The 25,588-nt window shown below is 45.4% G+C and overlaps 1 pseudogene; it reads left to right on the forward strand.

Annotated features, from left to right (window-relative positions):
* Nucleotides 1-16,541, forward strand: part of LOC142021859 (putative short-chain dehydrogenase/reductase family 42E member 2) — a 41,944-nt pseudogene extending 25,403 nt beyond the window's left edge.
* The last annotated feature ends 9,047 nt before the right edge of the window (nucleotides 16,542-25,588 follow it).

Here is a 25,588-nt window from a genome sequence, read left to right on the forward strand (position 1 = left end):
ATCACGTATATCTTTTGTTAGTAAGTCACCTTTTTTAAGGCCTTTATTTGATTCCTGTGGCCTAGAGAAGGTCTGTGTATCTGCATCCCTAAGACTAAAAGGTCAACTGTCAGACTGAAGCTTAATTTCTTCCTCTTTGTTTTCAAACTCTCGCCTAAGACCTGGGGTTACCTGTCAGAGAGATATCCCAAGTGTGTCTTCCTGGGTTTTACACAGGGTTTTTCTCACTTCAGTGGTGGTAGCCACTGCCCAGGCTCAGCAAATTTGTGACCTAGGGAAGCTTTTAAGCAGAAGCCTATAGAAACAAGGCATTTTTAAGGTCTCTTGCAGGCCTCCACCTTCTGCACTTGGAGTGTCAGAGTGGGGAATAGCCTTGACATCTGGTATGTGTGTGATTCTATGGGCAAGGAAGGAGGAGGCCTGTGTATGTCAGGGTTGGGATGGACAGCTTGGCTGAGAGCTTAGCAGTGGGTACAGGCAGAGAGTCCAATGACCAGGAATCAAGGAGTGTTGGAAAGCCATGAGATCAGAATCTATAGATAAACAGGAGGACAGAGATCAAGAACCAAGCCAAGTCAGGCTACTCGGAAGTCAAGATCAGAAGGCACAAGCAGATAAACACCATACCAGTGGCCTATGGCAGGGTGAAGCTCACTTGTGCAAACAATTTCTTGTTTCCTCCTCCAGCTTAAATAGGGGCTACAGCCAACAAGGAGCCTTGGACCTCTGTCAGAATAAGGGGCGGGCTTGTGCTTCAATTGATTTCATGGACTCTGGTCCCAGCTGCTGTCTGCGAGCTGCCACTGGAGAACTGGGTTCAAACCCACAGGACTTGACCGTGTGTTGGTGTTTAAGTATGAAGTAGTAGATGTTTTCCTGGGCTGGCTAGCAGATGTCTGGTAATTCTGCAAAGCTGTTCTGGTAGGATTTGAGAGACTGGACATAGTCGTATGGCTAAAAAGGAATATTCCTCCCTGAAACCTTTCACACCTAAATAACTTAGTTAAATCCAATCTAGTGTTCAGACTAACATGCACAGCTCCCCACTGTGGGCTATTTCCCTGGGAAATTTCAGGGTTTTTTTTTACTCCATATCATGTCAGTGATGAATTTGCTGGAGGGAGGGTAGAAAGCTGTAATATTTTCATGCAGTCCAATTGCCAGCTTGCCTAGAGGTCAATCAGTGACAACACGGTTCTTTCGTAGTCTGCTTGTTCTGGAAAGGGTCCTGGTGGGCCTGAGCCTCTGCCCTCTTCTGTCACAACAGTGGAATGGAAGCAAGGGAGAAGGATCTAGGCCCTCCCAGTCCACAGTGTTCTGACCTGGGTCACTTCCTACCAGCCCCCGTCACCTCCCTTTTCAGATGTAGTCACAGTCAGTAATATCTGCAGCTTGGTGGTGGGAGGATGATGTCCAGTTTTTTGAAGCCTCATGTGAGTTCCCAGATCTAAACAGGAGTGGGATATGAATCATTGCTTCCAGAGTAGCCAGACCATTTCTGTACTCACTCATGCCACAGCTCCAGGCATCAACCTCACTTCCCAGTGCAGCCAGTAACTCCTTCCTACTATTGCCCATTTAAACTGGAGTATGCCCTGCAACTCTTGAAAGGCAGGGACCCACCAGCCCAGTCCATGCTCTGGTTCAGGTGAGAGCCCCAAACCACTTCAAATGTGGGAAAATTTATTTTTCACTCTTCATTGAGAACATCAGAAGTGTATTTGTTCAAATGTTCTTCTGAGATGATATCTGGTAAATTTCATCTCACAAAATGAAATATTCAGTCTGTTATGAACTGCATACAGAGAGTTCTAATATAAATCCATAGGACATCTTAGTTAGTGATTAATGCTTCTGTGTGGAGTGGGGGGAGTGCATGTGTGAGACAAGCAGAGCAGCTCCCAGCAGGTAAGGATGGCTATAACCTAGGCTGGCAGGTAGCACCTCAGCCTTGAACAAAGAGGAGGGTGGAGCCGAGCTGGTTTTGAATCGGAGGCAGCAGTTAGAGGCTGGCGGGGAGAAGGAGCTGGAAAGGCAACCAGGCGGAGGAGGGGGGAAGCTACACCCCAGAGGGGCACCCCTTGGGCTCCTCTCCCCAGGATGGGTTGGAATGACTGTCTCTGCTGTACTGATGCTTCTGTGAGAAACTGGGCATCTGTTGCCTAATAAACTTCCTGTTGTACCTGCTGAGTTAGAGTCACTCCTGCCAGTGGATGGGGTGCAGTGCATGGGGACCCCTGAACCCCATCACACTCTTCTAATATAAACAATGGTCCAAAGGTAAAATTAAAGAACACGCTATTTTTTTAATGCAGGAAGTGAACAGATGGCAAAAGAGAACACGGCATTGAGAAGTTGTGTTAACTAACTTGTCAGTATTTCCGGCTCTGGGAATTCATCATGTCTACTGTGATTTTGACCCCTGCAACAATACAAAGAAAAACCTCAGTGTTGTGATAATAAGGTTGCCTGTATTAATAGTAGTAGAAGTCCTAAACATAATGAATCTGAATCTGCCCATTTTAATACACAAGTATGATAAATCATGACTAACTCCGGTAACTTTACTGAATTTAAAGATGCATGAAACTTACCTAAGGATCAGAATTAATTCCAATGGAGGTTGCTTGTTGATCTGCATGTATTTGTGTTTATTTGCTTATGTGTGTTACTGTTCATTACAAAATGAATAAAGACATTCAGTAAAATATGTCATCCATGCACATTATTATGTTTCTAATCTGTCTTTTCTCTGCCTCTTTAACAGAGTGGTCAGGTGTATTTCATACATGATGGCGACAACGTCCTCTTTTCTGAATGGAAAGCTACATTTGTATGTACTATACACATTTAGTTCTTATACAATGCAAAGAACTTGAGCACACACCTAATCTAAAAAGACTGTGTCAGCAAAATAAAGCCAATACCATAGTAATTACCTGAAGAAGTGATGTCAAAAGCTTTGTTATATTTAAGAAATATACCTGATCAGTGTTTTTCTTTTGTGCCTGTACATGCTGGTATGGAGTACTGGCACCTTGACAGCCCCAGCTGCGGATCCCTGGTTGGGTGGCGGGGGACCCTGTCAGCCCCACAGCTGGGAGCCGGCGGGGGCACTGAGCCCCACCAGCAACCTTAGCAGGAAGGTTGGTGAAGGGTCCCCAACAGCCCCGAGGTGGGAAGATGGCTGTGGCATGAAGCCCTGCTGGCAGCCCTAGCTGCAGAGACCCCAGCTGAGGGATGGGGGTTGAGTCCCACGTTGGGGAGCAGCTGAGTACTGGCTCTTTTTTTTTTTTTAAACAGAAAAAACACTGTATCTGATACATTTTGACTTTCCTAAGGCTTTGAATACTGTTTTATATGACATGGCCCTTTAAAAACTAGAAAAATATGTCTTAAACCTCAGTCGTTCAGGAGTCAAATTAGCAGTCAATTTAGCAAATCAAGTATCGGAGGGGTAACCATGTTAGTCTGGATCTGTAACAGCAACGAAGGGTCCTGTGGCACCTTATAGACTAACAGAAAAGTTTTGAGCATGAGCTTTCGTGAGCACAGACTTGTCCTCACCTCAAAGACCCACAGTAATATTAATTAATATTAATTCATTGTTCCATTTACTATATATAGGTCAGTCATTTTTGCTGTAAGAACGTTATTAGAGGTTAAAGCAACCTTGCTAATCCAGAACTCTCCGGTCCAACAATATCCATAATCCGGCCTGATTTTAGTTAGTCGGATGACCACTTATTATGGGTGTGGCCAAGTTTCCTGCAATCCCATGAAGTTTGTTTAAAGTCACCGATCCTGGCTCTCAGTGTTCTGTGCCGTTATTTAGCTCTAATTTACCCCTAAATGTCTTTAAGAGCCAAGTAGGCAGTGAAAGTTTGGTAATGTGCTAGACAATATTGACCTCCGTGGTCCAGCAAATTCTCTTGCCCAGCACCAGTCAGATCCCAAGCGTGCTGGATGAGAGATGTTCAACCTGTAATATGTACATAGTGGCAAATATATCGCATTATTGTAGTGAATCTCATCCTTCCTCTTGGTGAGCTGGGTCAAGGTGGCCCCCCTTTCCCCTATTCTTGGGCACTGTGAGCTCAGCTCATGCCCCAGTCCCCCTCTGCCCCTGTGGTGTTTTTACCCTCTCCGCTTTCCCCCGGTAGGTTTGCCCTTAGTCCTTGATACTGGGGAAGAGAGTCTCCCCACTCTGCTGAGGCAGGGTGTCTCTTCCTCCAATTCTCTGGTCTTTCCAGTCTGAGCAACACACCTCGAAGCACCAGTTCTCTCTCCTTTCTCACTCCACCCTGTCTGCCTGAAGCAGGGCGGTATTAGGTTCCTGGAAGAGCCTTAGTTGGCTACAAATGTTTCTACTAACCTGTAGTAGCCTTGCCTAGTCCACAGGGAGCCAAGCATTAATTAGTTTACAGGGTGTATCTCTTTTGCTACTCTCTGGCTGCATCACAATATACAATATAGTATAATAAATAGTCTTAGAGCAAAAATGACTGACCGAGTTTTTTAACTACAATTTTTAATCAACTACAATTGATTAATAACAGAGTTAAAGCATCCTGATTGGTTAATAATTGAACTATATAGTATTTTAATATTGTATGCTGCAATGACCTGCAGAAGACACGTTAGTTACTTGCAGTTTGCAAGCCTTAGGCCAGGTCTACCCTAGAACTGAAAGTTGGTCCTAGATATTCAATTCCAGATATGACAATTGCATAGCTGGAATCGGCATATCTAAGGTTAACTTATCTGGCCGTCCTCACAGAGGGAGGTCAATGGGAGACAATCTCTCATTGACCCTCTTTTCTCCTCGTGAGAATGAGGAGTGCCAAGGTCAACTGTTAAGCCTTGATAGAACGATTTTGCACGTTCCCACAAGGCTTGCGAAATCAAAACCCAGAAGATGACCCTTACCATGTTGCTCTCCCAGTAAATATAGACGTACCCTTAGTCTGATTATCACTGACCTAGATGGACCTTCTATAAGGTGGATGTACAATTGGCTGGAAAAGCATATTCAGGGTAATTATCAATGGTTCACAATCAATCTAGAAAGGCAAACAAGTTGTCGTCTTCATAAATAAGCTGAATAATTGCATAGAGATGATACTTACACATTTTGTATATAATACCAAGCTGGAAGGGGCTACAAGTGTTTTGGAGAACACGATTAAAGTTACTATCCCCTCTAATTTTTCCCTCCGCGGGCAGAATACATTTTGTTATGTGCATCACCGGATATGCACTGCCGATAGAAACGTGCTACCCGCTATGGGTGGCTGTGGGAACTTTGCTAATAGCTGGCTAGTACCTGATGCTCTCCTGTTTAGCCACCCAGGGGCTCAGCATACAGGGAACACTGATAGGAGTTCAAAATGAACTTGATAAACTGGAAAAGTTCTCTGATTTCAACAGAGATATTCAGTAATGACAAATGCAAAGTACTACATATAGGAAGGCATAATTACTTGCACAAATTGGGAGGAGTCCTGTGAATTATAATGGATCACAAACTAAGTGAGTCAATGTAACACTGATGCAAAACAAAAAATATATGTATAACTCTGGCTTGTATTAGCAGGGGTATTGTAAACAAAACTCAACAAGTAATTCTTCCACTCTACTGAATACGGATAAGGCCTCAGCTGAAGTAGTGTCTCCTGTTCTGGGCACTGCACTCTGGGGAAAGGTGTGGACAAACTGAAGAAAGTATAGAGGAGAGCAACAAAAATTATTAAAGATCTAGAGAATATGACCTTTTACCAGTTCTCTATCACCAGTAAAACTGACAGTGCAAAAACTCTCCAAGTGTAGAAATACCCTCAGTTCTGCCTCAGTGCTGGGGGCTGGATGAGATGACCCATTAACCTCAATACAATACACATCAGGACTGTACTCAAGATATAGAACATGCACACGTCTTGTCTTCTGTTTTAAAATAAAGATCCCTGCCTGTGCCTTCTGACTGTGTTGTCACTCATGGGGTTGTTAATCTGAAACGTTTTAAAAAAATAGTAATAGCTTAATTTGGGAGAGAGTTCAGATTTATAATTTGTGATTAATATTTAATTAGTAATGATATTTGTAATGAATTATTTCCACATACTCTTGTTGTGCTGATACTCATTGATTTAGCATGAATACTTTGTTCTTAATCTCTTATTTTAAATCCCTTTCAGTTTGAAAAATTGGGCTACTGCAAACCATGGATACGTATTCCCACTTCCCTCATTCATACAGCAGGTAAAAAGAGTAAACCACGTGTTGGATTATTATGTTCTTTTATTTTGCATGTCACATTTTATTTCTACTGTCACTGGTAATCTGCACAGCCATTCTGTAAAAGGAATATGCAAACTTAGGGCAGGTCTACACTAGACCTGAACGTTGATCCTTGATACTCAATTCCAGCTATGACAATTGTGTAGCTAAAATCAACTTATCTAGGATCAACTTATCTGGCTGTCCTCAGTGAGAGAGGAACTCCCTTACTCCTTGTGATAATAGGAGTACAGAGATTGACTGTTGATTTCCCAATAAGTGTAGATATACCCTCAAACTTGTGCAATTGTGCTAGCTGGAATTGTGCAAAACGAGGAGAAATATAATAAGCACTTCTCTACAAAATACGGTAAGCTATCTTTGGTTTCATCAAGTAATCTGGAAATTACACGTTTTGAAAACTTTACATCCTGATTCTGTAGCAAACCCAGAGCACCTTCTGCATTCATTGGGTGTTCTGGGTATGCACCAAGCACCGGATACAGCCCACAACATCTGTCATCAGATGGGTTTGGCTTGCTAAAAATGTTGGGCGTTTTTACTTCTGGGTGACTAACATATGTGAGCTTGCAGCTAGTCCGTCGTGTCCAATGATGACGTCTTGAGCTTGCACAGGCTCATCAGTTGTGGACTCACATGTGGCTGAGGAGTCCAAGCTTTGAACAGCATGGGTGTTCACAGTGGGGGCAAGGGAATTGTCCTGGATCTCTTGGTGCGGCTGCTGCTGTTGCTTTTTTCCCTCTCATGAGCATAAATGAGGCATATGCGTCACTGCTCTTCAAAGTTGTCATACGTGTGTCATACGAGAGCACGCCAACCTGTTCGGTCCTTTGCATGCTGCTCTAGCTGATCTGGTTTTAAACCAGCATGAGCAATGTTGGCCTTCATGCAGTCTTCATATCTCTTGTGAGGCCTACCTTGATTCCTTTGCCCTGGGAGAGTTCACCATAGAGGAGTTGCTTAGGGATTCTTGACTCCTCCATTCGTATGACATGCCCTGTCCAGCAAAGCTGGGCTTTCAGAATCATGGCTTCGATGCTCGTGGTTCCTGCTCTGTCCAGGACTTCTAGCTTCGTAACTCTGTCCTGCCATCGAATGTGCAGTGTTGACCTCAGGCTGCGTGTGTGGAAGGGCTCCGGTAGTTTTATATGTTTTCTGTACAAGGTCCAGGTTTCACATCCATACAGGAGACTGGTCAGGACTACAGCCTTGTACGCTTTCAGTTTAGTGGACTGTCGGATATTGTGCTGATTCAGCACTTGCGCTTTCAGATGTCCTAGTGCCCAGCTGGCCTGGCAGATTCTGGCATTGATTTCTTTGTCAAGGGAGCCATCATTGGCTATCACACTGCCAAGGTACTTGAACTCCTCTACTGTTTTTAACTCTGTTCCTTCAATAAAGATTGAAGCGGGGAGAGCAGCAGATCCTGGAGCAGGTTGAAACAGTACCTTGGTCTTTCCTAGGCTGATGATCAAACCAAAGAGGCGAGTGACATCAGCAAACTTGTTGACAATGAGCTGGAGATCAGATTCCTTGTGTGCCATAAGTGGACAGTCATCAGCAAAAAGGGCTTCAAGAATGAGCCTCTCAAGCACCTTGGTTTTAGCATTCAGATGATGAAGGTCGAAAAGTGACCCATCAAGTCTGTATTTTATGTAGACTCCATGGTCCAGGTCCCTAACTGCGTGGCTGAGGACACACATGAAAAAGAGATTGAATAACATGGGGGTCAGCACACACCCTTGCTTCACACCATTGAATAACTCAAATAGATCTGAGGACTTGCCATTTGAAAGAACAAAGCCAGTCATGTCATCATGGAACAGGCGTATGAGGTTAACGAATCTTCTCGGACAGCCAAGTTTTGACAGGATAATCCACAGGGCTTCTCTGTTGACAGCATCAAACAGGTCTATAAAGGCAGCGTACAGATCCAAGTTCTGCTCTATGCACTTTTCCTGTACCTGACGAACAGCAAAGATCATGTCAATGGTGCTGCGGCCTGGGCGAAAACCACACTATGCCTCTGGTTGGTTCTCTTCTAAGAGGCTGGTGATTAGACAGTTGAGGATGACTTGAGCCAAGATCTTCCCAGCAGTACCGAGAAGGGAGATGCCCTGGTAATTTCCACAGTCATCTTTCTTGCCCTTGTTCTTGAAGAGCAAGATGATTGTGGCATCCTTAAAGTCTTTGGGCATGTCTTCTTCTTCCCAGATGCTGATCAAGATGTTGTGAAAGGCTTCAAGTGACACTGGTCCTGCCGCTTTGAAAATTTCAGCAGGGATACCGTCCATCCCAGGGGCTTTGCCAGAGCTGGTCTGGCTGATTGTCTTTTTGACCTCATCCATTGTAGGGGGCAGGTCAAGACTGTCTATTGTGGGTTTCTGAGGGATCTGGTCTAGGGCCACAGGGTCCACAATGAAGGGTCTGTTGAGAAGGTTGCTGAGGTGCTTTCTCCACCTATTGTTGATGCTGTTCTTCTCCCTCAGAAGGGTCATGCCATCTGCAGACAGGAGAGGTGTAGTACTTGGCTTTGAAGGTCCATATATAGCTTTGATAGCACTGCAGAACATCTTGGAGTTCTTGGTGTCAGAGCATTATTGGACTTCATCAGCTTTACTCTCCTACCACTCATCTTGCATTTTGTGAAGTGCCGTTTGCACCTGGCTCAGAAGGTGTATGAAACGATCACGTTTGGAGATTGAGGACTGATGGTTTTGCCATAGCAGAAATGCGTTCTGTTTTTCCTCTAAGTTCTTCACGATGGTTTCGTCATTTTCATCGAACCAGTCTTGGTGAACTCTCTTTTGCAGTACTAGTGTAGACTTCGCTGACTGGTCCCACTTTTGTGTTGGGTCTCCAGTCAGAGGTCCATGGGACATCAGCACTTCGTCAAGGCAGGCTGTGAATTTCTCACAATGACCAGTATGTTGCAGCTTCCCGATGTTGAAGGAGGGTCTGACAACCTTGAGCTTCTTGAGGTGCAGTGGTGTGATGTGCAGCATAAGGACTGATCTGACGAGTCTATGATCAGTCCAGCACTCAGCTCCCCGCATGGCCCTGGTGATCTTAACATCTCGAATGTCCCGCCTGTGGCTGATGACACAGTCAATCAGGTGCCACTGTTTTGATCTCAGGTGCATCCATGTGGTCTTGTATTTATCGGCTTGCCTAAAGAGAGTGTTGGTAATCATCAGGTCATTTTCTGCACACAAGCTCAGCAGAAGGCAGCCATTGGCATTCATGTTACCAACACCATGATTCCCCAGCACCCCTTTCCAGGTTCTACAGTCCTTGCCGACCCTGGCATTGAAGTCACCCAACAGGAGAAGCTTGTCACTAGGAGGAGTTGCTTTCACAAGATGGTCAAGGTCCTCACAGAAACTTTCTTTTGCTTCGTTGCTGCTAGACAGTGTGGGGGCATAAGTGCTGATGACTGTAACGTGGTGAGAGGTGTTGAGGGTGAAGCGGAGCTTGATCAGACGCTCACTGATGCAAGCTGGTAGGTCAGGAAGCTGGTGCAGAAGTGATGTCTTCATGGCAAGTTCCACTCCATGGATTCTGTCTTAATTTTCTGGCCTGCCTTTTCAGAAGAAGGTGTAACCTCCTTTTGGTTCGCAGATGGATCCTTCCTCTGCCAGCCTGGTCTCGCTCAGGGCAGCTATGTCAATGTTATAACATGCCAGTTCTCTTGCTACAAGGGCGATTCTTCTGTCAGGTCTCATAGCGTTCTCCCTGTCCAAGAGGGTGCGAACGTTCCATGCTGCAAATATTATCTTTCTTTTCACTGTTTTGACCACTGTGAGGGTAAAACTGCCAGCTGAAGCATGCTGGCCAATTTGGTTGGGATGAGCAATTTTTGGGACACCTTTTCTAGTCCCCTCCCTCATTTTGAGGGTGAGCAGTGCTATTCCTAAAAAGGCCTGCTCAGTCACCTGGGATGCTGCCAAACTCCTCTGTTGTCCCGGGGTCAGAGTCAAGCGACCAAAGTCCACAGGTCGCCTATATGAAGGTTTGGAGCTATGACTCCCAGTGCTCACCTTCACCTGTCGCTTCAACCCTCCGCCATCGCTGTAGGACTTTGAGGTAGACAGAAGTGATGAGAATGTGCAAAGAACCTGTGCGGGAGAATGTTTAAAGTGGAAAAGCAGTTGCACAGGGGCAGTTCCACTCTCTCGACCTCAGAAGCCTGGTTCCACTGATACGAAAAGTCATCACAGCTGGGACTTCTTAGGCTGCAGTGGATGGCCATGCCATCTTTGGTGCCTTGTCATGCCCTTCGCTCTCCACAGAGCATAGCAGAACCGCCTTCCTGGTCATTGGATCTTGCTGTTGATCTCATCTGTCCAGTCCGCCGCGGCTGACTTTGCATGCTGGGATAGGCAATTCCCTATCTCACCACAGGTTTCAGACCTGCTGGTTACCTTCACCTGGTTTAGCCCGCCTGTTGAAGCGGTTTATCGGGGTGTGGCCGCTGCATGCTACAGCTTCTTGGAGCCACATGTGAGAGCTGGGTGCCAGGTGGGAACCAAAGGTGCACCAACTGCCCCGAAGAGACACAACAAGTCCCCCACACCAGAGGTGCTACCCCTCCCTGGACACCCCATACGTGAGCTATCCTGAGGTAAAAACTCAATGTAGAAAAGATGCTTTGATTCTACCTTGAGGAAAACTCACTAAGGTCCTCCTATACCCCTGTGGGGTAGATGTCAATGAGTTGACATCAGGGTAATGCTAAAGTACCTTGTCTTCACTGTGCTTTGAATCTCTTGAACTCATGGATATTAATTACCCCCAGGTTGAAAAACAAGGCTTTTTTGGGCAGCAAAGACAAGGTCTGTATTGCCTGGGGTTACTGAAAGGACAGGAGACAGTTGGTATGGATTTTAATTAGGCCGCAACTTTATTATTTAGATGTCTGGGACTGCCTGGCAGGTAAAGTGTACAGTGCAGGCAAGTCCAGGGTTATCCAAATCATAACCTGGGGCTGTCCCTCCCCCATTTCATTTACATCCAGGTCCCCTCAGCCAACCCACAGTTTGGAGTTTACCATCTACCACCCTCATAAGAGGGTTATGGTGAGATATGCGAACAGCATGAGAGGGCAGAGGAGGCTTGGATCCCTGCCATATCAGTCACAGGAGTACCTGGCTTCCCTCTCCCATCCTGTTCCTTTACCCAGCACCTCCTTTTAAATACTTTATCTAGTCACTGGAGGCTTCCCTATATGGTACCTGCACTAGACATCTGCCTCAATGCTTACAAAATTAGTTACAACATATAGCCTACCCCTGCTGTTCATATCAAAAGAGGTTCTCCCCCACACCTGCTGTGGGGAAGGTGAACAAACCTCATTCCACCACAGCCAACCTGGTGGTGCCGGAAAATAATCCTTCCCATCCCTCCTTTTAGCGGAGTGCCTACAGGTTGAGTCTCTCTAATCCGGAACGTTCTCATCCAGCCACGTCCATAATCCGGCATGATTTTAGGTAGCTGGAAGGCCAGTTATCATGAGTGTGACCAAGTTCTCTGTAGTCCCATGAAGTTTGTTTACAGCCACCAGTCTTGCTTGTCAGTGTTCTGTGCCATTATTTAGCTCTAATTTACCCCTAAATGTCTTCTAAGAGCCCCCTGAAAGTAGTGAAAGTGCTGGTAATGTGCTAGACAATACTGACCTCCTGTCATCCAGCAAATTCTCACGTCTGGCATTGGTCAGGTTCTGAGGGTGCCGGACAAGAGAGGTTCAACCTGTAGCAGAACGCCCACAGCAGGCCCTAACCCAACGTGATATCGGCTTCCACTAGGACAGAGAGTGTAGCTTCTGCCTTGCTTGCTGCCTAGAATAAAGAGGCTTCCCTGCAGAGAGCTTGCACCTTTATACCCTTCAGACCTCACATTCTTGGAGGGTGAGTCAGTGCTACAAAGCTGACCACTGCCCACCTTTTTCAAGCAGTCTCTGACCTCATCTCCTCTTCCCAACAAGCCCAGACAATGTCTGCCCTATTTTAATTGCGATGCGGTCACTGAGCTCACTTTACTACTGTTATCTCATTTTAGCCATTTTCTGTCCACAGCCACAGTGATGGAATGTCTCCACCTGGCACTGAAGCCAGTTTTTAGGTTTACACCATTCCTGACCAGACATGAGGTAAAAGTATAAACGGCTACATATTCATCCTTATAAAGTCTCTGGCTAATGTTCTCAAGGAACACTTTATATCAACAGTGGGGAACATAACCACCTCCATTTTTCCATGCAGAGGCAGAGAATCTGTAACATCATTTTTCTACCCTATTTCAGCCCCATCCCAAGAAGGCCCTTCATACTGTAGATGGGGCAGAGGGGGCAAGGCAGGGAATACTGGAGAGCCATGGGTACCATCCCTCATGCTACCAGCAGGAAATCTGCCTGAGGTAAAACAGACAAAGGCTGTACAGGTTGAAGCTCTCTAATCTGACACTCTTTTGTCTGGCAACAGCCATAATCCAGCATGATTTTAGTTAGACGAAGGACCACTTATCATGGGTGTGGCCAAGTTTCCCATGGTCCCATAAAGTTTGTTTACAGCAATCAGTCCTGCCTCTCTGTGTTCTGTGATGTTATTTAGCTGTAATTTACCCCAAATGTCTTCTTAGAGCCCAGTAAGCAGTGGAAATATTGCTAATGTGCTAGACAACGTTAATCTCCCATGGTCCAGCAATTCTCTCATCCAGTACCAGTCCAGTCCCAAGGGTGCCAGACGAGAGAGGTTCAACCTATATTATCTTTCCCAATGAACTACTCCATGTAGTGGAACTTCATGTTAAAGGAAAGGAAGTTTCAGAGGCAGGAGTCCGTAGTAACAGGAGAGGGACAGACAAGGTATGGAAACTGTATCCCCAGCAGAGTCCATAGCTTACAGTGGGTCAAAACTCACCATTTCTGTTCTAACAGAAATTCTGAGATTTCGACTTTTTCCCCAAACCAGAACAAAATGTTGAAACTTGGAAATTTCACACAAAATAAAATTTCATTTTTTTTATTTTAACCTCATCTAAATATTTAATTTTGACGATATGTTCATTGTTGTTCTATTATAATTTATAATGTAAAAGTCTAAATAGTCTACTCTTAGGTCATGTGATGTTGCAACATAATAGGCCATGAACTATCACATCATGATAGGACAAATCAGTGTTTCCTAGCAACAAAACTTTCCACCAGAAAATTTTTGACAAACTCCACCGAATCCAGGGAGCTTCCGAAAGAAAGCCTCCTTTTCCTTCAGCAGAGCCTTTGCATACAGGACTCCTCCCTCCTAGCGGAAAGTCCAGAGGAGAGGTAATATCACCTAGTATTTGATGAGCCAATCCTGCAGTCATTCTGCATACAGAGCTCAACCTCTAGAGAAACTAGAGTTGATCTTGGAGTCCTTTCCAGCTGTCTGTTTGGCTCCATTGAGGAGGCAGTGTCTGCATCTCAGTGGTAAAAGTAAGGCAGTGCACCCTGGTGCACCTTCCACTCAGAGTCGCCTGGGGCGCTTTGCTGCAGTTGGAGGTGTGTGGCCAGCTTACAGAGCACTCTTCAGTCAAGCTCCTGTTGGCTCCCCCAGGGCTCCTGCTGCAGGCTGGCGCTAGCTGCCGTGCAGGCTATGAACAGCAGGTCCCCAGGTGAGACAGGCAGGTGTGAAAGGAGCAGGCTGAAGGCACACTCTGGAGCGGTATGTGCACTCCCCGCCAGGCTCCTGGTGTGGCACTGGGGCCTGTCCTGCTGCCTGGCCCCTCTCTAGCTGGACACCAGGCAGTACATGTGCAGTCCCTGGTGTGCACTGCTAAGAGCAGCCCATGGAGAGGAGCCAGGGCAGGGAGTGGGAGGCCAAGGCTGGGTTTTCATGTGCTGTTGCTACTGCCTGTTTGCCTGCAATTTGCCTCCACACTGCTATCCACAGCTCCCTCAGCACAGCCAGCAAAGAGCAGTGGGACAGGGACCTGTCCACCAGCCAGGTAAGGTGACTGGGACTTTTCCAGCCCCAAGCCCCTCTGCGCACTCCCCCCTGCACACACAGACTCCAGCCCCATGTCTTGGGCCCCCCTCACTCCCGGATCCCTGCCCTAACTCCTGCACCCCTTACATTGCACAAAAACACTATCAGCCTCCTTCCCTGAGCCTCCTCACACCCTCAGCCCTCTGCCCTGACTCCTGCACCTCCTACACACCCAGCCCCTGTCCTGAACCCCACCCCTCTTCTCCAAGGAGTTACAATAGATAGTACCTATATGAAATGTAAGTTGTTTCACCCCTGCTACGTCTAGATGAAATGTGGGAGTAATGAGTTAGGGTTAGGGATCAGTGCTAGAATTTTGTAAATTCTTCTTGTATTTAATTATGAGTAGACTTACCCAGTGTTGCTTGGGTCTTGCAAGAGTCAGGGTTGGGATGAAACAGGGTTCAGGGCAGGGGTGAAGGATGCAAGAGGCAGAGCAGGGGATTGCAGGTGGTTTGGGGAGGAGGTAGGGACGCAAGAGTCAGGACAGATGGTTGGAGGGTATCGGGGGGGGCTCAGAACAAGGGGTGGGAGTATCAGGGAAGGGGGTGGAAGGCCACCTGCCAGCTTCTTTGTGGGGCTGGCCCACAGCATCAGGGACTGCATGGCCCTGGTCCTCAGGGGGCGGCAGGAGCAGTGCTGTCCATCTGGCAGCTGTTCTCTGGGGCAGACCAGGGTGGTGGGGCTGTGCCACTGGCCAGTGGCTGCTCCCCAAGCTGGAGCGCTAGCTGCCTCTTTGTGGTCATTCTGGGATCAAACTGTCCCCCATGTTTGCAACCCCTCTGTGGCCATTCATTAGTATAACTGGCCTGCTATCACACCCTCCCTTTCTGTTTGATAGGAAACAGTCACATTCCATGCACATTCCATTGTCCTGGCACAAGCACACCCTGACCTCGCTTTAAGTTATGATAAAAGGAAGCGGCACACCAAATGTAGTGGTCCTAGCTTTTACCATCTAGGAGGAGATCTTGAACAAAGAGGCTCATAGACAGGCACGTAAACTCTCTCAAATATATAGTAGATTTTTTTTTTGAGCAATGGAATAACAAAGGTTTATTCAGGTTAAACTAATACAAACAAGCACAAGTGAAGAATTTTCCAACTCTCTGTCCTTAAAGCCAGGTTCAGCTCTTGGAAGCAAGAAGAGATTTTCATTTACATAGTAGAAGACTAGGGCAGAATTTGGCTGCCATTTGGTAATGTGGAGTTTTGCAACACGTAACAAGAAGCTCTGTCCTGAAACCTTTCCAATACTCTGATGGTGTGAGTGGTTTCAGCTGGGTGTCAGGTTTTTGAAAAAGAAATTCTTGGTTATTGAAAGTCCGTATATTTGGCCTTTTGATGTTAAATCTGTTTCTATCTTTATTTTTAAGAAACATTCCCAGTCAAGAGACTTAATGACTGATTTGTAAGTCCCTTAGAAAGAGATCTGAGAATAGAAATTAGAATTAAACATTTGTATTATCCAGCGGTGCGCGGGAGCTGATATTTATTCAAATGTTAGGCAGCTGTATGTGTACTTACATAGTGTGAACTAGTGGCTCAACATGGTATTGCTATGTGGAAAGAAACTACTAGAAGCCTGATTTCCCAATGCCCAGGCTGAGTAGTCTTCAAACCTATGTAAAACACATGTAAATGTCTACAGTTCTGATTTGCTGGCGTTTTACATTCATTTTGCACCAACTTCTAGCTCCAGTGACATATAAGCTGACTTAAGGAAGTTTGCATATGGGGCTCCCCAGGTGGTATAAAGATGGTATAGCAGTTTTGTGCCACTGGCTTCTAGTCCCTGCAGCAAAGGGTATGTGGCAGAAGTGGAGGAAGGCATAGCCTGACTGCTGGGTCATGGCAATGCTGTTTGTATCTATAAAATTTCTGTCTCGTTGAAGGCTGCTGTGTCTTGTCTGCTCAGTCATCCCACCAATTTACTTATATGTCTGTTCTAATTAGTGCTGCCTGAATGAATTCTGTACTTGAAGCACTGTTAATTGTTGTTTTGTTTTTCAGGTGTTGAGCATCACTGTAACTCACACTTTCCGAATAGACAAGGCACGTCATCAGCTAAGTTACAGGCCAAAGAAATTTGCACTTACTGATTGTGTAGATCATTATCTTCAAACCAGCTCCAAGTACCAGGACCATAATAAGCTGCTTAATATCTGTCTTGTCATAGGCATCTGTTTATGTTTGATCTTCTTTATTTTCCTCTCTTAAGCATATGAATTTATGCCAATATTCCTAGAAAACCCACTGTTAAAATGAGTTTGTTAACACTCAGTAAATAAATTAATGTCAGTGTTTTCCTCAGTCCATGTGAACTTCAATTATTCTTTGAATAAGTTATTTGGACTGATGCATTTTAAGCTGCTTCTGCTATTAAATAAAAAATGGCATATCAGTACACTCATCCCTTGTTAAATTTACTTTACTTACGAGTACTCAGTTAAACAAGGGACACATATACCTACCTTTGTTCATTAGACGAGTGAATTTCCCCACTAATACGAGCCTTCCCCCATCCCCGCAGTCCCAACCAGCCACAAACGGAACACCTGCTGGCCCGCAGCCCCCCGATGACCTGGCCCACTCCCAACACCCCCCCGGCCCAGTCCCCTAACCCACCACCCCAGGTAAGTTATGGACTTACTTACCGCTGGTGTAGCCTGGAGGAGCTGCTGGTACCTCCAGCTGTGCAAGTCAAAGCAGCTCCGGCTGTGTGGCAGGGTGGCCGCGTGCTGTGAAGCAACTCTGGAGCGCAGTGGGGTGCCCACAACCATGCGGTCAGGCACCTCCAACCATGCTCCACAGCTCCCCCGACATCCTCTGGCCCAGCCCGCTCCAAACACCCTCCCCCCTGGCTTGCAGCTCCCCCCACACTCTCTGGCCCAGCTCGGCCTGCTCCCAACACCCCTCACAGCTCCCCCTGCAGCCTCCGGCCCGGCCCACCTGGCCAGACCCACTCCCAACACTCCCCCAGCCCACAGCACGCCCCTGGCCAGCCCACTCCCATCACCCCCCACCACTCGCAGCTCCCCCGACACCCTCCGGCCTGGCCCAGCTTGCTCCCAGCACTGCCCTGATCCTCAGCATGCCCTGGCCCAGCCTGGTCCCAGCACTCCCCTGCCCGCAGATCCCCACACACACCCCAGCCCGGCCCACTCCTAATACCCACGCTGGCCCAATCCTCGAAACCCCCAGCCTGCCACACCCCCTACAGGTACCACTGGTGCAGTCCTGAGCAACAAGCTCCCACCTCCTCCACCGGAGCTGCCACCAGGTTTTAACCCTCCCTCCCGCTGATGGCTCCAGACTGCCCCCAGCCCTAAACCCTCTCCAACCCCCCACCCAAGGTTCACTCACCTTTCAAAAGCAGGGCCACATCCTGCCACACCTTCATGGAGTTAGGAGCACTCAGAACCAATCAGAGACTTTAATGTGTATTTAATGGCAATTTAGTGTCTGTCTTAAAAGTTTTCGCCTACAAGCAGGAAGTTGGGAACCAACTGTGCTCGTATAGTGAGGGACGAGTGTAATTCTCAAAGGTTCCAGCTACTACTCTTTTTAGAGTATAAAAAACTCACAAGGCCATAGGAGATCACCACTGACATGTGCAAGCCCCAGAGCTGCTGTTTCTATTTGATTCATCTCAATAAAGCACCTTCTGAAAATGCTGAAAGAAGAAGCTGAAAGCAGAGAAGATACAGTAGAGTTTCAATGTCGTGTAAATAACAGCAAGTAGCTATAATAAAGAAACCCTTCACCCAGAGGTGAGCAATCAGCAGCTCACAGGCCAGACACAGTTCACCAGGGCGAGCCACCATTCTGCACGTCTACAGGAACATCTGTTCACACCTTCTCTTAGCCATGATTTGCTGTTCCTGGCCAATGGGAGCTGCAGGAAATGATGGCCAGTCCACTTCAGTTTGACCAGACAACCCTTCTGGCTGACGAATGGCCAGAATGCCTGCATGTTACTGTGAGGAATACAGAGGAACCAGGCAATTCAAAAAAAAAAAAATCAGTTTATGTAAACAATGAGCAGTGATTTCTTCTGTGAACGAGCTGTAGTGTGAAATAGCACAAGAAGTGAAATAAAGGTGTACTTGAACTTCTGTGTTCTAGTCTTTTTCGGGACATGCACTCACACGTAACCTCTTACGTTTGTTAGCACTGTTACACTAAAAGTTGGAATGTTATGAATCTTCTGTTTAAACGTGAAATACAGTAAACTCTTTCATATCTGGCATTCTGTTATCTGGAACTCTCAAATAACCAGCATTTTAACCATAAGTAAATTTTAGTTACCTTTTCCATTGGTATGGTATAGTGAAAGTAAATACAAATAAATACAGCAAATACAATATAAGTTTACAGTACTACTTTTGTTGGTTAATGAAGTGCTCTGCATGCTTTTTTTGTTTCTTAATATCTAATCTTGTTTTTCTTTAGCATTAGGTATTGCTAGGTATTCTTCTCTATTATTCAGAATATTTGAATATCCAGCAACCTCCAGGTCCTCGGGCTGCCAGATATGACAAAGTTTACTGTAACACTGTAACTAAGTTAGGTAAGTGTTTTTTCTTATATTAGATTCATGTCAGACATTTTTAATGCTAAAGTTTATATCTTCTTGTTTAGATTCTTTATTATGAGTATGTCATATTTGTTATGCTATATGGCAGATGATTAAGTAATTGAACAAGGAATGTGTAACAGAATACACCCCTGTATTCACAGCCCACACACTATTCTAATTATCTTTGGTAAGGTATAATTTGAAAATATGTAATTTGCTTGTAAGATATGTGTGGTAATATATATGAATTTTTAATATTTTCCTGTATGATGTTAGTAACACCCATGTTGCAAACCCCACAGGCTTGTCCACGCAGAATAAGGTAAACACATCTGTCTTTAACAGAAGAATGTGTGCCTTCCCTTAATTTACATTTAAACACTCAAAAGACTCATTAAGCAGGAATTGAAAACAAAGGAAGCTCAAACAGATGAAAAAAGCAGGAGGGAACTTCCTTCCACCTGGACTCTTTGTCTCCTGGTTCTCATCTGGAAGGGTTTTTCAGGTGGGGAGCTAAAACTATAGAAGGGAGGGGCAAATACTCGCAGCACCTCTCTCACACACACATACCCATCACATATTCTGTACCTAAGAAGACCAAGGAAACACCCATTGCAGTGTGGAGGGAGGGAGCATGACCTGGAGTTTGGTGAGTAATGCTGGAAGCATGTAGTGAAAAATATTAGTTTAATCTAATATAGCTTGTTGTGCTGAGCAATAGCAGACCTGCCAATAAGGGGGCAAAGGGGACAATTGCATGGGGGCCCAGAGCAGTGTTCCCTCTATATTTTTTCTATTCAGGGGCACAGTGTTATATGCATCCAGGCATGTGCACATGTGCACCATCAATGGAAAAACATGCTGCCACTGTGGGTGGCTGTGGAGACTCTGCTAATCAGCTGAACAGCACCTGAGTATCTCCTGGGCAGCCGCCTAAGCACTCAGCTTATAGGAAACACTGGCCTGGAAATTCAAAGGGGCCCCGAGCTTCTGGCACCTCTGAAGGCTTGGGGATGGGGATGCACGCACTGTGGTCTGGGTGAAACTAAGGGCTGACTGCCCATACCGCCACCCATTCTGCTCAAGGCCCCACCCCTTCTGGGGACATGAAGCCAGCCAACCCCCACACCTTGCCCCAGGGTCCACAGTGGCTCTCAGCCCCACTGGGTGTTAGAAATCATTTTATCTATTTTTCTTAAAACCAGTTCTGATATTTACAGCGCATTACTTGCACTCACATAAAAAACCTCTCTCTGTGGTGAAGACATTTATTTTATTTAATCCGGTGTGGTTAAGTGGAAGTGACGGGATAACCCCATTTAAGGCAATAAGATGAAATAGAATTCCCTGAAAGAAATAATTGACTAAATATTCTTAGACTGCTCAGGAAAGGGCTGGGTGGTATAAGGCATACATGTCTGAGGGAAAGGCCAGGACCCGGGGGCTGTTGAGTCACACTGCAACATAGCTAGGGCGGGACTGGCAGACTGCAGCTATGCAAGTATATCTGGGTGTGACCTGCATGGTAGTGAGTGTGGCTGAACTGTACCTGTTGGAGTCTAAAGAAGCAAGGTACTGCAAGGTGCCCCAGATTACAGGGCAGAGGTGACACAGCCTCCCACAGAGCTGGATTGTACCCCAGTACATCACAGTAGGTAACAAAAATGTACCTGTGGCTAAAACATTTTCTGACTTTTTAGATGGTAAGGGGGTGTGTGTGTGTGTGTGTGTGTGTGTGTGTGCTGTTTGAATGCTTTTCAGTCCATCACACTCCACTGTTGCCAAGGGGTATGCCATAAACCTACAGAACTGGAGAGTTAATTATATTGTTATTTGTAAGGGGAAAAGGTGAAAACGTAATTTGGAAGGGGAGGGGCCTTTGGAAGCAATTGGAGTGAGTCTGAATCCCCCTGTTGCACAGGAAGGAGAACAACATTGCCTTCATTTCCCTCAACAGGCTTCTAACACTTGCAGCTCTGTAGTAAGCTAATAACTGTACCCAAATTTCATGTATCAAGGCTTCAGCATGTCACCTGCAAGGGTTAGGAAGGATGTTTCCCACCTTTGAACAATTGCCCAATGTATTCTGAGCTTTGAAGGCGTTAATTTTTTGTTTTGCCATCCTCTGAAGGATGATTGGCCACAGCTAGAGATGGGACACTGGACTCAAAGGTGGTCCTCTTTTGAGCTGCCTGTCTGGTATTTCTACTCACGTATTCAGGGTTGGAGGAACAGAATTCCTTTTGAAAAAGAATTTTTTCCCCATATCAGACTTCCTGGGGCCTTGGAAGTTTTCACTTCCCTTCGCAACATGGAGCTTGGATCACCTAGCTAGCCAGCTGCTAGGATTGTCTTTGCAAATCAGTTCTCTGCTGTTGCAGAATCTGGCACCCGACACACACAGGCTGACTTTCTAAGAACTGAAATGCTCTGGCCTAACTAAAGTTTGAACAGTAACAGAGACGAAGCCATGCTAGTCTATATACTATCAAAACGAAAAAGCAGTCAAGTAGCACTTTAAAGACTAACAAAATAATTCATTAGGTGAGGTCTTTAATAATAAAAGTCAAGAACAGAACGCCACTGGTCATTACCTACAGACCCCAACTCAAACCACTGCAATGCATCATTAAAGATCTACAACCTATCTTTAATCAGGATGCCACACTCCATAAGGCCCTAGGTGACAGGCCTGTTCTCTCCTACAAACAACCTCCCAATCTTATGAGGATTCTCACCCACAACCACAGTCTATATCACAGGAACACCAGTCCTGAAACTTTTCCTTGCAACAAGGCCTGCTGCCAACTTTGTCCACATATCTATTCTGGAGATACCATCACTGGACCTAACCAGGTTATTCACAGAATCATGGGCACATTCTCATGTTCCTCAACTAACATCATATATGCTATCATGTGCCAAATGCCCACATGCTTTGTATATTGGACAGACTTCAAACTTTCTGAGACAAAGAGTTAATGGGCACAAAACAGACATAAAAACGCTCCTGATCCACAAACTGGTCAGCCAGCATTTTAATGGAGTGGGCCATTCTGTTAATGACTTAAAAGTTTGCGTCTTACTGAAGAGGAATTTTCCCAACACTCTTGAAAGAGAGGCTGCTGAACTCTCTTTTATATTCAAATCCGACACATTAACACATGGTTTGAACTGGGATGGGTATTTTCTGGGTCATTATAGGGGCTCGTTTGCATATTTGGCTTAATCTAATTCTTGTCTCCCCCCCGCAACTTCTGCCCCTCTACTCTCTGATTTGCTCACCTTAATCATTTTTTTTTTCTGATTTGTTCACCTTGATGACTATTTTTGGTTCTCTGTGCCGTAAATATTGAGTCTGTTCTGGTATGGCTATGGTCTAAAGAAGTTGAGATCTGTCCCACAAAAGCTCACGTAATAAATTATTTTATTAGTCTTTAAATTCCTACTTGACTGCTTTTTTGTTTTAAAGAGTTTGAGTTTATTATAATGGTATCTTGGTGAAAATTAATGGTGTGTGGCATAAAAGAGGTCAGAATAGATATGGGGTGGGCAAAATACAACCCTCAAGCTCCAGTCAAGGCCTTGCCCTGCTCCACCCACTGCTCCAGCCAGGGAATGTAGTCAGGGACTTGCCCCACTCTGTTTGCCTGATAGAAGATCAGAGCTTCTGGTGGTGCAGGGGGCACCCAGTTTTTTGAGGTTCCCAATTGGCTTGGGCCATTGGGCACACCCTTATGGCCCAGTGGCTAATCCACCAATGGGAAAAGGTTGGGCCAACAAGCCTCTATGGCCTGCTATACAATTTGCCTATTCAAATATTGCCCTCAGGGAAAAAGGGTGTCAACCTCCCCCATCCCTGCAATAGTCCCTACTGGCCTTGAACTCTCTAAAATGATGACATTGCACCTTGAAGAATCACCCGTTCTTACTGCCCTTTCTTGGGAAGGAAATCAAAGTCTGAGCCTACAAGGACATGCCCAACAGCACTTGATCGCAGCAACATATGTCCATTTCAGGGAATGGCCCTGCATGAATGGAATGAGTTGCTTTTCATCAGATCTCAAGTTAGAGTCCAATCTGTCACCCATTTCCTAGGATTTAGCTTTATTGATAACTCAACGAACAAACAAGCAAAAACATGAATCTCATATTAATTTTCCTGAATCCAATCAGCTGTCTCTAGAATTTCTTTCAAGTTGCTCTGGCCAGAGAACAACTCCCAGAGAGAGCCAAGCTGCTGGACCTGCTGCAATGAGGCACAGCTTTCTAAAGGCTACTGTCTAATGGATGTGGCAATGAAAGAACACAGCCACTCAGATACATCCACCCAGGAGATATTTTTCCCTCTTGTCCTTGGGTATTTTAGGGTGAAGAAAAAGAGATGGTGGCTGTTCCATCATGCATTTTATTTTACCTTCCACAGAGGAAGATTGCCAGCTTCACAGCAACAATAAAACAAAAATACACCCAAGATCATTTAAGAGACTATTCTGACACTGCTGGAGACCTCTCTACTCTGGCAACATCCATGGTCAAGCATCACTGGGGACCCTGTTAGTGCTTCAGGATTGGAGCACTCAAAGGAAAAAGTGGCACAGCAGGACCACAGATGTTGCTGAGCCATGGTGCCAGGCCGGTGGCTGGGAGAGGAGCCTCAGGGCTGGAGACTATTATCTGGAGTTGGAGCTCAGCAGCCAGGGCTCGGGGCTGGAGCCTGGAGACCTGGGTTGGAGTCTGGTGGCCAGAGATGGCTGGTGTTTGGGAGCCAGGCACCTGGGAGTGGAGCTGGGTGGCCAAGAGCAAGCTTGAAGAGGTTAGGGCCAACCGCATTATGGGTGGTTGTTAATTAAACTCCTTCCACCCAAATACCCCTTTTCCAAAGGGTGCCAATGTGAGATTTGTATGTGCGTATATTACTGACAATACGGTAGCACTTCGCTGTAAAATTAGCGTCATTAATAAAATACCATAGTCAAGTGGGCAAAGTACTATACTAATTCACACGCGGGTACAATAGCATATCAGTGCGCCTCCGTGTCTCATCCCTCACTATTGTCTTGAAGAGACTCTGCGAGCAGAAATCAGCTGCCCCTCGACTGAGGTAAATACGGCCGCAGTGTTACCTTGCGTAGGTAAGAGAGGTGACTACACAGTGCGCTCTGCCCCGCAGCAAACGGCTCTCTGGGGCTGCTGGTAGAAAGAACCCGCAAATCTGAGCTGGTTTGGGGCATATGTGTTACTGAGGAGCCCTGATATGCCAGTGAAAATCAGCATCCAGAGACAGGAGAGCTGACCATCTCCCCCGCCAGCCTGTAATGAGGACCCAGAACAATTATGGTTGTTTGCCAAAGGTAAATCTTGTTACCTGGTTATTTAAAATGAGAAAATATTTTACTAGAACTGTGTATACTGGTGTCCTTTATAGATCTTGTACATCCCCTGTCCTCTAGGTGGTCCTGGTATTTCTACTCATGTATTCAGGGTTGGAGGTGGTTGCAGAGAGGGAGTTAAAGAAGCAGCCACAGTATTAGAAACTAGTCACACACAAACCTGTGTTTATTTACAGGGCTTAACGAGCCAATCTAAATTCTGCAAAGAGACAACAAACAGAAGATAAAGATGTACTAAGGGCTAGAAGCAACTTTGTTTTGACAGAGAACTTTGCATAGGACTGAAAATCCAGGGAGCATTTTCTAAATGTCTCTGAAGCTCAGGGATTCGGACTGCAGTTTTGAAATGGACTTTGTGTAGCATCTTCCTTGTAGTGAATGGAAGATAGTTGAGGGGTTCTCGAGTTTCTTGGAGATATTGAAACTTGAAAGGCTTATTTGGGCTAAGTGTTAGCATCTTGCATTTGAAAATTGTAGGTGCAAAGCGGCACCCGAGTTGAAACCCTCTCTTCTGTATGTGGTAGGTTTGAAATTTACACAGTTCACTTAACAATTTCACCTCACTGCTTTCAGGCTGTCCTTGTGTGAGAGGAAAAATTACTTAAAAAAATAGTGAGCGGTTTGCTTAAAGGTAAAATTGTATTTAATATGGTCTTGAATACTTTAAGGATATACCGGGATATTTTGTGGGTTTTTTCTTTTTTCTATTTTCAGTCATTCTCAATTTCAGCAAGTTTCTCAATTTCTGTGTGCAAAATCAACTAACAGAAAATGGAAGCTTTTCTTTAGCATTTCAAAAATATAAAAAAATAGTGAAAATAGAATGCTCAAAAGCAAATTAGCCAAAGGTACTAATGATGTACAGCATTATATTATCATGATTTTTCACAGAATTATGAGCAGTTATTTATTGTTGTAGACCTTTCAAGTTTTATTGACCTGAGAGAGAGATTAACAAGTATCTTGATGAACCAAGAATTCAAAATTTCTGAAACATAATATATTACATTTTAATTGGTGGTATATTCATTCATGTTACCAGGCCCACAAACAGCTAGCCTAGAATTCCAGCCAACTGCATCAACTGTCAGCAGAGTTTTGCATTTTGAACTGTAACATTCTGAGAGATAGATGAAGTTCAGACTCACCTGCTCCCAATCAGAATGCTATTATTTGCATATGTGATGTTATTAGTTAACTTTGCTCTGGATGTCACTAACTTACCTCAGTCTAAGAACAGAAATTGCACTTGGAATATTAAGTCACATCTAATCCCTCCCCTCAAGCAATGC

This window comes from Carettochelys insculpta, chromosome 16, assembly GCF_033958435.1.
Source record: "Carettochelys insculpta isolate YL-2023 chromosome 16, ASM3395843v1, whole genome shotgun sequence".
NCBI classification, from domain to species: domain Eukaryota; kingdom Metazoa; phylum Chordata; order Testudines; family Carettochelyidae; genus Carettochelys; species Carettochelys insculpta.